General features: G+C 37.1%; 1 non-coding gene across 1 annotated transcript; it reads left to right on the top strand.

The window, feature by feature from the left end:
• Positions 1-211: 211 nt before the first annotated feature.
• LOC122453447 lies at positions 212-315 on the top strand. The gene has a single exon (XR_006273067.1). It is a non-coding gene; the product is annotated as a U6 spliceosomal RNA (small nuclear RNA).
• Positions 316-12,071: the final 11,756 nt, after the last annotated feature.

Below are 12,071 nucleotides of genomic sequence, written 5' to 3' on the forward strand. Positions count from 1 at the left end.
GTTTCTAAGGCCCTGGATGTCCAGGACCATGCCTGGCTTTCCAACCTCATCCAGTGCTTCCCCTCCATCTCCTGCTCCCATAGCCAAAGGGCTTTCTCTCTAGTTGTTCACAACTTCTTCACCATGAGGCTTTGTGGATGGTGTTTCACCTGAAGACCGCATCACCTGCACAGTTAATGCTCATTCTTGCTGACCATCCTGCTATTTTTGTCTTGGAGTTTCGGTCCAAGCTCTTTGGTGCTTGGAACCATACAGAGATTACCATGGCCCCTGTGCAAGAATGGCATACAAATTCATGAAGCATTCCATATTTTATCACAGATTAAGAGAACAAACTTATGGTTACCAGAGGGAAGGGTGTGGGGAAGAGGGATAGATTGGAACTGACATGTATACGCTACAGTATTTAAAATGGATGACCATCAAGAACCCACAATAGAGCACAGGAAACTCTGCTCAACACTCTGTAATAACCTAAACAAGAAAAGACTTTGCAAGAGAAGAGATACATGTATATGTATAACTGAAACACTTTGTTGTACGCCTGAAACTAATACAACACTGTAAAATAACTACAGTCCAATACAAAATAAAAGTTTGGGGGAAGTCTTTACTGGTTAGATTTGAGGTCCCCTGTAAAATCTCAGAGAATTGAATTTCTTTCCTTCAGACCATTTACTTCAGAATAGGATAACTTGCTCATAATTGTCTTTATTTAATTATGTCCTCTTTACTATTCTTCGTCTTCATTAAAAAAATAGACTGATATATTTTCCTTCTCTATGTTTTCCATTTTTATTACAGGGATGCCAATAGAGTGGGTACTCAAAAAAAAATATATATATATATCTGTGTGTGTGTGTGTGTGTGTGTGCAGTTGCTCAGTTGTATCCAACTCTGCGACCCCATGGACTGTAGCCCTCCAGGCTCTTCTGTCCATGGGATTTCCCAGGCAAGAATACTGGAGTGGTTTGCCATTCCTTCTCCAGGGGATCTTCCTGACCCAGGGATTGAACCTGGGTCCCCTGCATTGCAGACAGATTCTTTACCAACTGACCCACCAGGAATATATGTGTGTCTGTGTGTGTGTCTTTATTGAATTTGTTACAGTATTGGATTTGTTTTATGCTTTGATTTTTTTGGCCACAAAACATGTGGGATCTTAGCTCCCCAACCAGGGATCAAACCCACACTCTGTGCAACTGGGAGGCAGAGTCTTCAAACTATATTTTGGATGAATGAATAAAGGGATTCATATGTCTTAATATAATGGTATATACTATTACTGAAATACTACACTTTAAAATAACTTTCATACTTAGTGTGAACCTAGAATTATACAACCAGTCTAACTGATAGTCTTAAACATGCAAAAAAATCAAAGGGTATTTTTCCTGTGAATACTACTTGAAGAAACTCTTGTAGAATAAATTTCTTCTAATCAAGACTTACTAGCAAAATAAAGCAAAAACATTGGCAATGAAATTTGTATATATTTAATTTTGATACTAAAACAAATATGGAGACTCAAACCTGGACATAAGAAAAATATGTCTTGACAGTATAGAATTGACATATTCAGTGAAAACTCAAAGGGAGAGATGAAAGAATGTGAAAGGAAGAACAGTGTTATTGATTGTCTCATCTGAACAAGATGACCTGGGTAAGGGCAGAGGCATGTAGTAATTTCAAAATTCACTGGTAGACTCTATTTTTGAATCAGGAAAATGAAATTAAGTAATTCCCCTCTCTTCACTATTATACTCCTGGAACTTCACTAATTTTTATTTGGTTCATCTCAACTGACATTCTCAGTCTCTCTTAATGTCTCTTTCATGTACTTTTTTGTTTCATAATGTCACTGTACTGTGTTCAGAGAGTAGCTCTCATTTCAGCCAAAGTAAGTAAAATTTCATTTCAGAATAAATTACAAAATTAGAAATTATACTATAAATTGCTTCTACTAGTCTTCTGTTCATCTCATAATTTGAGGTTTATCTGTTTATTTATATTTTTATTTTAATATCATTTTTCACTTCCAAGATGTCCAGTTGGTTATTTTATATTTTATTAAATTTATTAAATTTTATTTATTTATATTTTATAGCCCTATATTTATATAGAAGCATTATTATTTCCTCATTTACTAATTGTATTTATATGGTTATTGAAACTAATGAAGGAAATTGTTTTACTAATGAGTTAATCTGTGTGGATTATCAATATAAAGTAATCTATGGAACAAAGCGGAAGTTCTTAGTCAAAAAGGTCATGAGATCTTAATTCATCTGGGAAATCTCACAACTTTTGAGGAAGGTGTTGGAATTCCACAGGACTTGGATTTGAGTATTTCATTAGATTTTATCAAACTCTCAAGAGAAAAGAGAAGGTCCAAACTAATAGCTACATTGTATTATGATTTAACTCATTATTCCAGGCTTTGCTTTTCATGTGGGTAAGTGATAACAGTGACATTCACAAAAATGCCAGCCTTGTAGGAGCAATAGCTTATGCTAGACCTAAAAATGAAAGCCATTCTATTAGTTTGGAACAACCTAAGAGCTACAGGTAGGCTCTTCATGAGGCTCTTGAGGTCTGCAGGTGAAAGATGCATGAATCATCTATAATAATTTGATTTCTTGTCAGACAGTTGAAGACTCTGCCTTGTTAAGCTGCTGCACATTTAAAGCGAGAAGGTTTGAATTCACACAAGTGAACTTTAATTCCACATCTGCTGCAAGATATACCTCTCAGATTTCAAATATGAGAGTCTGAGCATATGGCTTGGTGTCAAAAATTGCCAAGCCTATCTTGAATTGAATAACAAACCTTTCTAAGCCAATGAGCATGTCAGTCTTTTGACTGATATTATAATTGTTATCTATGTTGAGAAATGCATTCCTTTGAGGGTCCATCATCAATGGCACATATAGAAAGGATTAAAGGAGTTATTTCTTCCCTGACTGGCAAATAATGCCTTGGCAGATACAGTTCCACATAGACCAGTGAAGTGAGAGCTCTGCAATGACCATGTTGAGTGTGAATAAGTATTATATATTTTTTTCAAATGAAATATAGGAATTAATTCTTCAGGAATTGTCCTTGAAAAATAATTTTTAGTATATAAATTTTCAGATTTATCTTTTGAGCTTCATGATCCATTTAAGAATAATGATATCCATTCAATTTCAGTTGACTTGTAGAAAGTGGAAAGGAGGAAACTAAGGCTCATTTTCTAATGTTTTAAGTTTCAGTTTTGTTGAGTGCAGCTGGACTTCCCTGGTGGCTCAGATGGTAAAGCATCTGCCTACGATGAGGGAGACTCAGGTTCAATCCCTGACTTAGGAAGATCCTCTGGAGAAGGAAATGACAACCCACTCCAGTATTCTTGCCTGGAAAATCCCATGGACGGAGGAACCTAGTAGGCTATAGTCCATGGGGTCACAAAGAGTCAGACACGACTGAGTGATTTCACTTTCTTTCACTTTCACTTTTGTTAAATGCAGATATTTACTGAAAAAAATGGATGTCACTGGTCATTATATTTCCATTTTGAACCTATGTAACAGGAAAGCTAAAAAAGCAAAAGCCACCTATTTTGTGAAACAGTAATGAACAAGGGGAATTTGAAGTTAAACACATAATACATTTATATCATAACATCAAAAATGAAATACTTAGATATGAATCTAACAAAATATGTACAAGATCTATACTGGGGAAGCTTTAAAATACAGATGAGTGAAAACAAAGGACTAAGTTAATGGAGAGATAATCTATGGATAGAAAAGCTCAATGTTGTTAAGATATCAGTTCTTCCAAACTTGATCTCTGGGCTCAGCAAAATTCTGGTCAAAATTCCAGCAATTTGTTTTGTATACATTGATATGCTGATTCTAAAGTTTATATAGAAACCCAGAATAGCTAACACACAATTGAAGGAGGAGTAGGAAAACAATACTAGATTTAAAACTTGCTATAAAGTTACAGTAATGATAGTCTGATATTGATTGAAAAACAAAAAATTGATCAATTGATGAAACAGAGTAAAGAGCCCAAAGTATAATAGATCCATACAGTCAGCTAGGTCGATATAGGTTCATTGGTTGTAGAAAATGTACCACTTAGAGGTAGGCTGTTGATAGTAGTGGAGGCTTTGCATTTGTGAGGATGAGGGTATATATAAGAATTCTCTGTACTTTCTGCTCAATTTTTTGTGACTTGAAACTGCTCTAAAAATATTCCATTTGAAAAAAAAAAACATACATTTTTATATCATTTCATAAGAATGATCACAAAAGAAAACATAAGAAATAGTAATTTATGAAATATATTATAATTAAAGTAGTTAAAGCTTTGCAACAAGAAAAACAGAATTATAATCATGAATGTTTATTTTTAAAATAAAAAAGATTAGATAAACAAAAATTAGGCGGTGCTTAAATAGAAACAAGTCATTGAAAAAATAGGATATTAAGGCACATGGCTGTGCCTCATTTTACCTACTGGGTTTTCACCACCCTCAGACATGGCCTTCCGTGACCCTGACTTACACAGAATCCACACATGGAGGGCAGTGGCCCATGGTTTAGCCTCCAGCACAATAACCTGCATCTGCAGAATCAGTAACCAGCAGACATTAACTCTGAAGAAATCACAGGAATTGGTTTCATGGATTTACAAACATAAAATGGCTTATCTACTGTATAACATGAACACGAAAATATTAATTGACAAGAATAAAAATTGCCTCTGATACATGAAAAGATGCTCAACATCACTAATTATTAGAGAAATGCAAATCAAAACTGCAATGAAGTACCCCCCTCACATCAGCCAGAAAGGCCATCATTAGAATGTCTACAAACAACAATGCTGGAGAGGCATGGAAAAAAGGAATCCCCCTACACTGTTGGTGGAAATGTAGATTGGTGCAGTCACTGTGGAAAACAATACAGCTGTTCCTCACAAAACTAAAAACAGAGTTGCCATATGATCTTGCAATCTCATCCCTGGGCATGTATCCAGATAAAACTATAATTTGAAAACATACATGCACCTTGATGTTCCTTGCAGCACTATTTACAATAGCCAAGATGTGGAAGGAATGTAGATGTCCATTGACATTTTGGATGGATAGATAAAGAAGATATGGTACATATATACATATATACGACACTACTTATCCATAAAAAAGAATGAAATAATACCATTTGTAGCTAGCTGATGGACCTATGGGGCTTTCCAGGTGGCTCAGTGGTAAAGAACCCACCTGCCAATGCAAGAGACTCAGGTTTGATCCTTGGATTGGGAAGATCCCCTGGAAGAGAAAACAGCAACCCACTCCAGTTTTCTTGCCTAGGAAATCCCATGAACAGAGAAGTCTGGCAGGCTACAGTCCATGAGGTTGCAAATAGTTGGACATGATTTAATAACTGAACATGCATGCTTGGATGAACCAAGAGATTATCATACTAAGTGAAGTAAATCAAAATGAGAAAGAGAAAAACTATATGATATTGAAGAGAAAAAGTTAAAACTTCACATCACCTCCAGCTCGTTCTGCCTCTGTAACTCAGCTTGCTCCTCGCAAAGTCTGGATCATGTAGGTCACAGAGTCTCAGAAAGTGGGGACTTAGAATACAGGAACTGGAGCTTATCTCACCACCCTTATCAGGCTGTTTGCAATTGCCCAGGCCCTGAAAACCTGCTTAATCATCCCTGTCCATGTAAAGGTCAGGCATTCCCCTCCCCATCTTGACTGCTGTTCCCATGTGTGAAACCCCTTAGTTTAAACCAGCCTATTAGCAGCTACTGTTGCCCACTATAGTCTGCCTATAAAATCCCTGTAACCCCTTTGTTCGGGGCTCAGAGCTTGGAGTGTTAGCTGCTCTGGGCCTGCTGGCATAGTAAACCTGAGTTCTACCGCTCTCCGAGTGTGGAGCTTGGTTTCTCAGTTACTGATTTCTACGAAATATCACCTATATGTAAAGTCTCAAATATGACATAAATGGACTTATCTATGAAACAGAAACAGACTCATAGACATAAAGAATGGACTGATGGTTGCCAAGGGAAAGAGATGGTGAGGAAAAATGGATTGGAAGTTTGGGATTAGCAGATGCAATATAAAACAGAATCAGTTTGTTATGCTGTAAAAATTAACACAACCTTATAAATCAGCTATACTTCAGTAAATAAATTTTTTAAAAAAGGATACATACCTTTGGAGAGAGTTCCAAGCTAGAGATGTAGTTAATGGGGTCAACAACATTTCAATAGTTGAAGTCCAAGGGCAAACCATGCTTTTCAGGAATAACTACTATACAGTGGGAAGAGGACCAAGATCCAGATATCTGAATTAAGATGTATGCATTTGAAGATAGACCAGGAAGGAGAAAAGGAAAGGAAGCAGAAAGATACAACAAATCAGAAAAAAAGAAAAAATCTGGTGGAAATATTTTAAATTTTTTTCTGCAGAAAAAAACAATATTAGGGCTGTCGTTTTTGTTCAGCTGCCAAATCATGTCTGATGCTCCTTTACCCCATGGATTTCATCATGCCAGCCTTCCCTGTCCTTCACTATCTCCCAGAATCTTCTCAAACTCATGTTCATTGAGTCAATGACGCCATCCACCCATCCCATCCTTTGTCATCCCTTTCTCCTCCTGCATTCAATCTTTCCCAGCATCAGGATATTTTCCAATGAGTTGGCCCTTTGAATCAGGTGGTCAAAGTATTGGAGTTTCAGCTTCAGCATCAGTCCTTTCAATGAATATTCATTTGATCTCCTTGTGATCCAAGTGACTCTCAAGAGTATTTTCCAGCATCACAGTTTGAAAGCATCCACTCTTCAGTGCTCAGCCTTCCTTATGGTTCAGCTCTCACAGCAGTACATAATTACTGGAAAAACCATAGTTGGCTGAATGAAAATTAGATTGGAAAAGAATGAAGAGTAAGTGAAAGAGAAATAAGTGGGGACAAACAGTGACTATTCTTTCATGGTGCAAAAGAAAGATGTTTATAAGAAAATATAGCCAAAAGAGTATTTACTTGCTTTTAGAAGAGTGATAATTAAATAAGTTTAAAAGTTGATGGTGAGAAACTGGTAGAAAGTGAAAAGTTTCCAAAGGAAAGTAGGCTAATTCAAAGGAGGTGAGAGGAGTAGACAGGTTTGACTTTTCTGAAAGGAGGCCTCAACTGAATTGGAAGGAAAGGCAATCAAGAATGTCTGGGATGCAGATACAATTTAGGGGTACAATGTATCTCAATCTGAAGGCAGTTGTCTCTCAGGACTTTGCAGAATTGAATATGCCTTTGAGTCTACACGATATCTCCTTGTGGAATATGGTTTCCTATCTTATATCAACCCTAACAAATTTAAATTCCAAGATTTAAATCAATGAGGAATCAAGCCAGAGCTCTAACAGATGTCTCCTTAATTCAAGGAGAACAAATTCTATAATGTGATCAATTTTTGAAAACAAACAGCAGTCGGTCTTTATTACTTCAATAAACATTTGCAAGCAAAACTTTCCATCTAGATCAATAATGTTACCAAGGGGGCTAATGTAATATTTTGAGACAGGTCTATTATTTATCTGATTTTTCTTTTCTCACAAATGTCTTTGCTTAGGAACCAACATTTGTTTCTTAAAGCATTTCTCTGCTTCTGTAGCAATTTTGATTTGAAAACACAGTAGGCTCTACAAACAATATAATTAGCCATGCAGTGAAAGAGTGAACTTGCAAATGGACATGGATGGACCATATATGACAATGGAACTCTACCCATAACTTCTGCAACCGTCAGCCAGAGAAGTCAGAGCTAGGTCAGTGAATGTCAACTTCCTTATTTTGTGCTCCTGCTTCCAATTTGAGAGCAATCAAAGAAAGATAAATGTGGTTCCAAAAGCAATAACTTAATATACTCCATTTCTGGTTTGTCCACCTTTTCAATTCAGTTCAGTTCAGTCGCTTGGTCATGTCTGACTCTTTGTGACCCCACAGACTGCAGCGCACCAGGCCTCCCTGACCATCACCAACTCCCAGAGTTTACTCAAACTCATGTCCAGTGAGTCAGTGATTCATCCAACCACCTCGTCCTCTGTCATCCTCTTCACCTCCCACATTCCATCTTTCCCAGCATCAGGGTCTTTTCAAATGAGTCAGTTCTTCACATCAGGTGGCCAAAGTATTGGAGTTTCAGCTTCAGCATCAGTCCTTCCAATGAATATTCAGGACTAATTTCCTTTAGGTTGGACTGATTGGATCTCCTTGCAGTCCAAGGGACTCTCAAGAGTCTTCTCCAACACCACACTTCAAAAGTATCAATTCTTCAGCACTCAGCTTTCTTTATAGTCCAACTCTCACATCCGTACATGACTACTGGAAAAACCATAGCTTTGACTAGATGGACCTTTGTTGACAAAGTAATGCCTCTGCTTTTTAATATGCTGTCTAGGTTAGTCATAGCTTTTCTTCAAAGGGGCAAGTGTCTTTTAATTTCATGGCTGCAGTCACCATCTGCAGTGATTTTGAAGTTCCCCAAAATAAAGTCTGTCACTATTTCCATTGCTTCCCCATCTATTTGCCATGAAGCGATGGGACCGGATGCCATGATCTTAGTTTCCTGAATGTTGAGCTTTAAGTCAACTTTCTCACTCTCCTCTTTCACTTTCATTAGGAGACTCTTTAGTGCTTTTTCACTTTCTGCCATAAGGGTGGTGTCATCTGCATATCTGAGGTTATTGATATTTCTCCCGGCAATCTTAATTCCAGCTTGTGATTCATCCAACCCAGCATTTCTCATGATGTACTCTGCATAGAAGTTAAATAAGCAGGGTGACAATATACAGCTTTGACATACCCCTTTCCTGATTTTGAACCAGTCTGTTGTTCCATGTCCAGTTCTAACTGCTGCTTCCTGACATGCATACAGATTTCTCAGGAGGCAGGTCAGGGGGTCTGGTTTTCCCATCTTTTTAAGAATTTTCCACACAGTCAAAGGCTTTGGCATAGTCAATAACGCAGAAGTAGACATTTTTCTGGAACTCTTTTGCTTTTTTGATGATCCAACAGATGTTGGCAGTTTGATCTCTGGTTCCTCTGCCTTTTCTAAATCCAGCTTGAACATCTGGAAGTTCATGGTTCGTGTACTGTTGAAGTTGACTTGGAGAATTTTGAGCATTACTTTGCTAGCATGTGAGATGAGTGCAATTGTGAGGTAGTTTAAGCAGTCTTTGCAATTGCCTTTCTTTGGAATTGGAGTAAAAACTGACCTTTTCCAGTCCTGTGGCCACTGCTGAGTTTTCCAAATTTGCTGGCATATTGAGTGGGGCACTTTCACAGCATCATCTTTTAGGATTTGAAATAGCTCAAATGGAATTCCATCACCTCCTCTAGCTTTGTTCATAGTGATGCTTCTTAAAGCCCACTTGACTTCGTATTCCAGAATGTCTGGCTCTAGGTGAGTAATCACACCATTGTGATTATCTGAGTCATAAAGATCTTTTTTGTATAGTTCTTCTGTGTATTCTTGCCACCTCTTCTTAATATCTTCTGCTTCTGTTAGGTCCATGCTATTTCTGTCCTTTATTGTGCCCATCTTTGCATGCAATCTTCCCTTGGTATCTCTAATTTTCTTGAAGAGAGCTCTAGTCTTTCCCACTCTATTGTTTTCCTCTATTTCTTTGCATTGATCACTGAAGAAGGCATTGCTATCTCTCCTTGCTATTCTTTGAAACTCTGCATTCAGATGGGTATAGCTTTCCTTTTTTCCTTTGCCTTTTTCTTCTCTTCTTTTCTCAGCTGTTTGTAAGGCCTCCTCAGACAACCATTTTGTGTTTCTTTTTCTTGGGGATGGTCTTGTTCACTGACTCTTGGACAATGTCACGAACCTCGGTCCATAGTTATTCAGGCTCTCTGTCTATCAGATCTAGTCCCTTGAATCTATTTGTCACTTCCACTGTATAATTGGAAGGGATTTGATTTAGGTAATACCTGAATGGTTTTTCCTACTTTCTTCAATTTAAGTCTGATTTTTGCCTTGGAATGGGCCAAATAGGATTCCCCAACACTTGGCTTTGATTATACATGTGTTGTATGAGTATCATTTGCTCTTCTCAATCATTTTAGTAATAATGTAATATTGCAACTTTCTTAAATCACTTCTGGAAAAGTATTGGACAGCCACCACCATAATGCGATAGATTGTGTGTGGGGGTGGGGGGGTGGGGGGTGGGGGGAGTGCTTCCTCAGTGGCTTAGCAGTAAAAAAATCTGCTTGAAGGTTTTGCAGCAGATGCAGGTTTGATCCCTGGTTCAGGAAGACGCCCTGGAGGAGGGTATGGCAACCCACTTCAGTACTGTTGCCTGAAGAATGCCATGGACGGAGGAGCCTGGTGGGTTACAGTCCATAGGGTCACAAAGCAAAGAGATGGACACTACTGAAGCAATGATCATGCATGCATGACTATGTGTGTGTGGGATGAAGTGTAATGTCTTTCCTGCTCTATGTTAATCTGTGTTAAATTCTTGACCTGCCTTTCTCATTAATCCTCTCAGCATTTTGTACAGAGTCCTACCTTATCTCTGTTTTATAAAGATGAAATTAAAACTTAAGCGGGGGTTCTCATGACCCTCCTCAGTGCCCATTCTCAAGACCATTACATTTCATGACTATGTAAATGAATTAAGGCAGCATTTCTCATCACAATAATTTGCCTTAGAGAAGATTTAATGCACCAATCAAGAATCTTATTAGAAGATGGAATCTTGCTCATATTAAAAACCCTATATAAAAAAATTTTTTAGTATTATACTTTTGTCACGTATTTCCCACTTGGGACACTCCTGGTTTACTAATTAAGCAATTAGTTCATGGACTTCACCCTTCCACAAACTGAAAGATTTGCAGGGGTTTGTTTCTGTTGCTGATTTTGGTTTTGTTTATATTGTCACTAGGGTACCACATTGTGGTAAGCAGGAAATTAATCTGTAGAACATCTATATGATTTCTACATATTTGCCTCATTATTGATGTCCTAAGGTAAACATAAAAAAATAAGCCATCAAAGTAAGATTCACCCGTAGTACCTATGAATTTGGGTGAACTTTTCTTTTCTTGGGATACTCAAACATCCCTTACCTGTCCTCACAGAATCCTTACCTGTCAAGTAGGGATCCTCCTTACTAACTTGTAAGCTGAATCCTGTAAGTCAAGTATCAAGTCAGCTTTCCCAAGAAATCTTTGAAACCATTAGTTCCCTAGAGTCGACTTTAGTTCCTTAAAAGTTGCTAAGTCATACCTGATTAAGCCAGTGTTATTCTCAAATATGACATTCTAGGCAAGGTTTTGATGGCATAATCAATTTTTCCAATTACATTCTGCTAAAAAGGAGGATAGCTTCTTATTGAACTTATATAAATCTTATACCTCTATGCAAGATAAGAAGATTGAAAAGAAATTTCTGAATTTCTGAAATTTCTGAATTTCTGAAAAGAAGTTTCCATGTTTTGGGGGAAAAATCAGTCAGAATGATATTATATCATTTAAAGTGTTTCATTACAATTTACAAAAGTGGATTCTACTAAATTGTTATGCATTGTTATGAATCTGTAGATGACAGAGACTTAAAATGATTGTAATTACTTTATTACCCATAATTTACAAACAGAGACTTAAAATGATTGTAATTACTTTATTACCCATAATTTTCAAACATGAGGATTCTGATAAGAGTTCATATCAAGAATAATAAACTGACATGAAATTTGGCTGTTTCTGGGGCATGCAAAACATAATAAAATTAGATGGATGGAAAAGCTTTAGACAAAAAACCTATAAGCACACTCATTAAGCATATTTTCAAAAAAGATATAGAAGGATACAGCTCATATATAAAAATTAATTAACATAATCTATAAGGGAAGAATCTTGACAAGTAACATGTACTAATTGTGAGATGTTATATACATACTACACCACAGATAAACCAATAGTATCAAACAAAAAGATGCAGAGAATCTGGGGTAGATCCTAGATATCTGTATAGTTATAAAATTCCATAG

This window comes from Cervus canadensis, chromosome 14 (genome assembly GCF_019320065.1).
Source record: "Cervus canadensis isolate Bull #8, Minnesota chromosome 14, ASM1932006v1, whole genome shotgun sequence".
NCBI classification, from domain to species: Eukaryota; Metazoa; Chordata; class Mammalia; order Artiodactyla; family Cervidae; genus Cervus; species Cervus canadensis.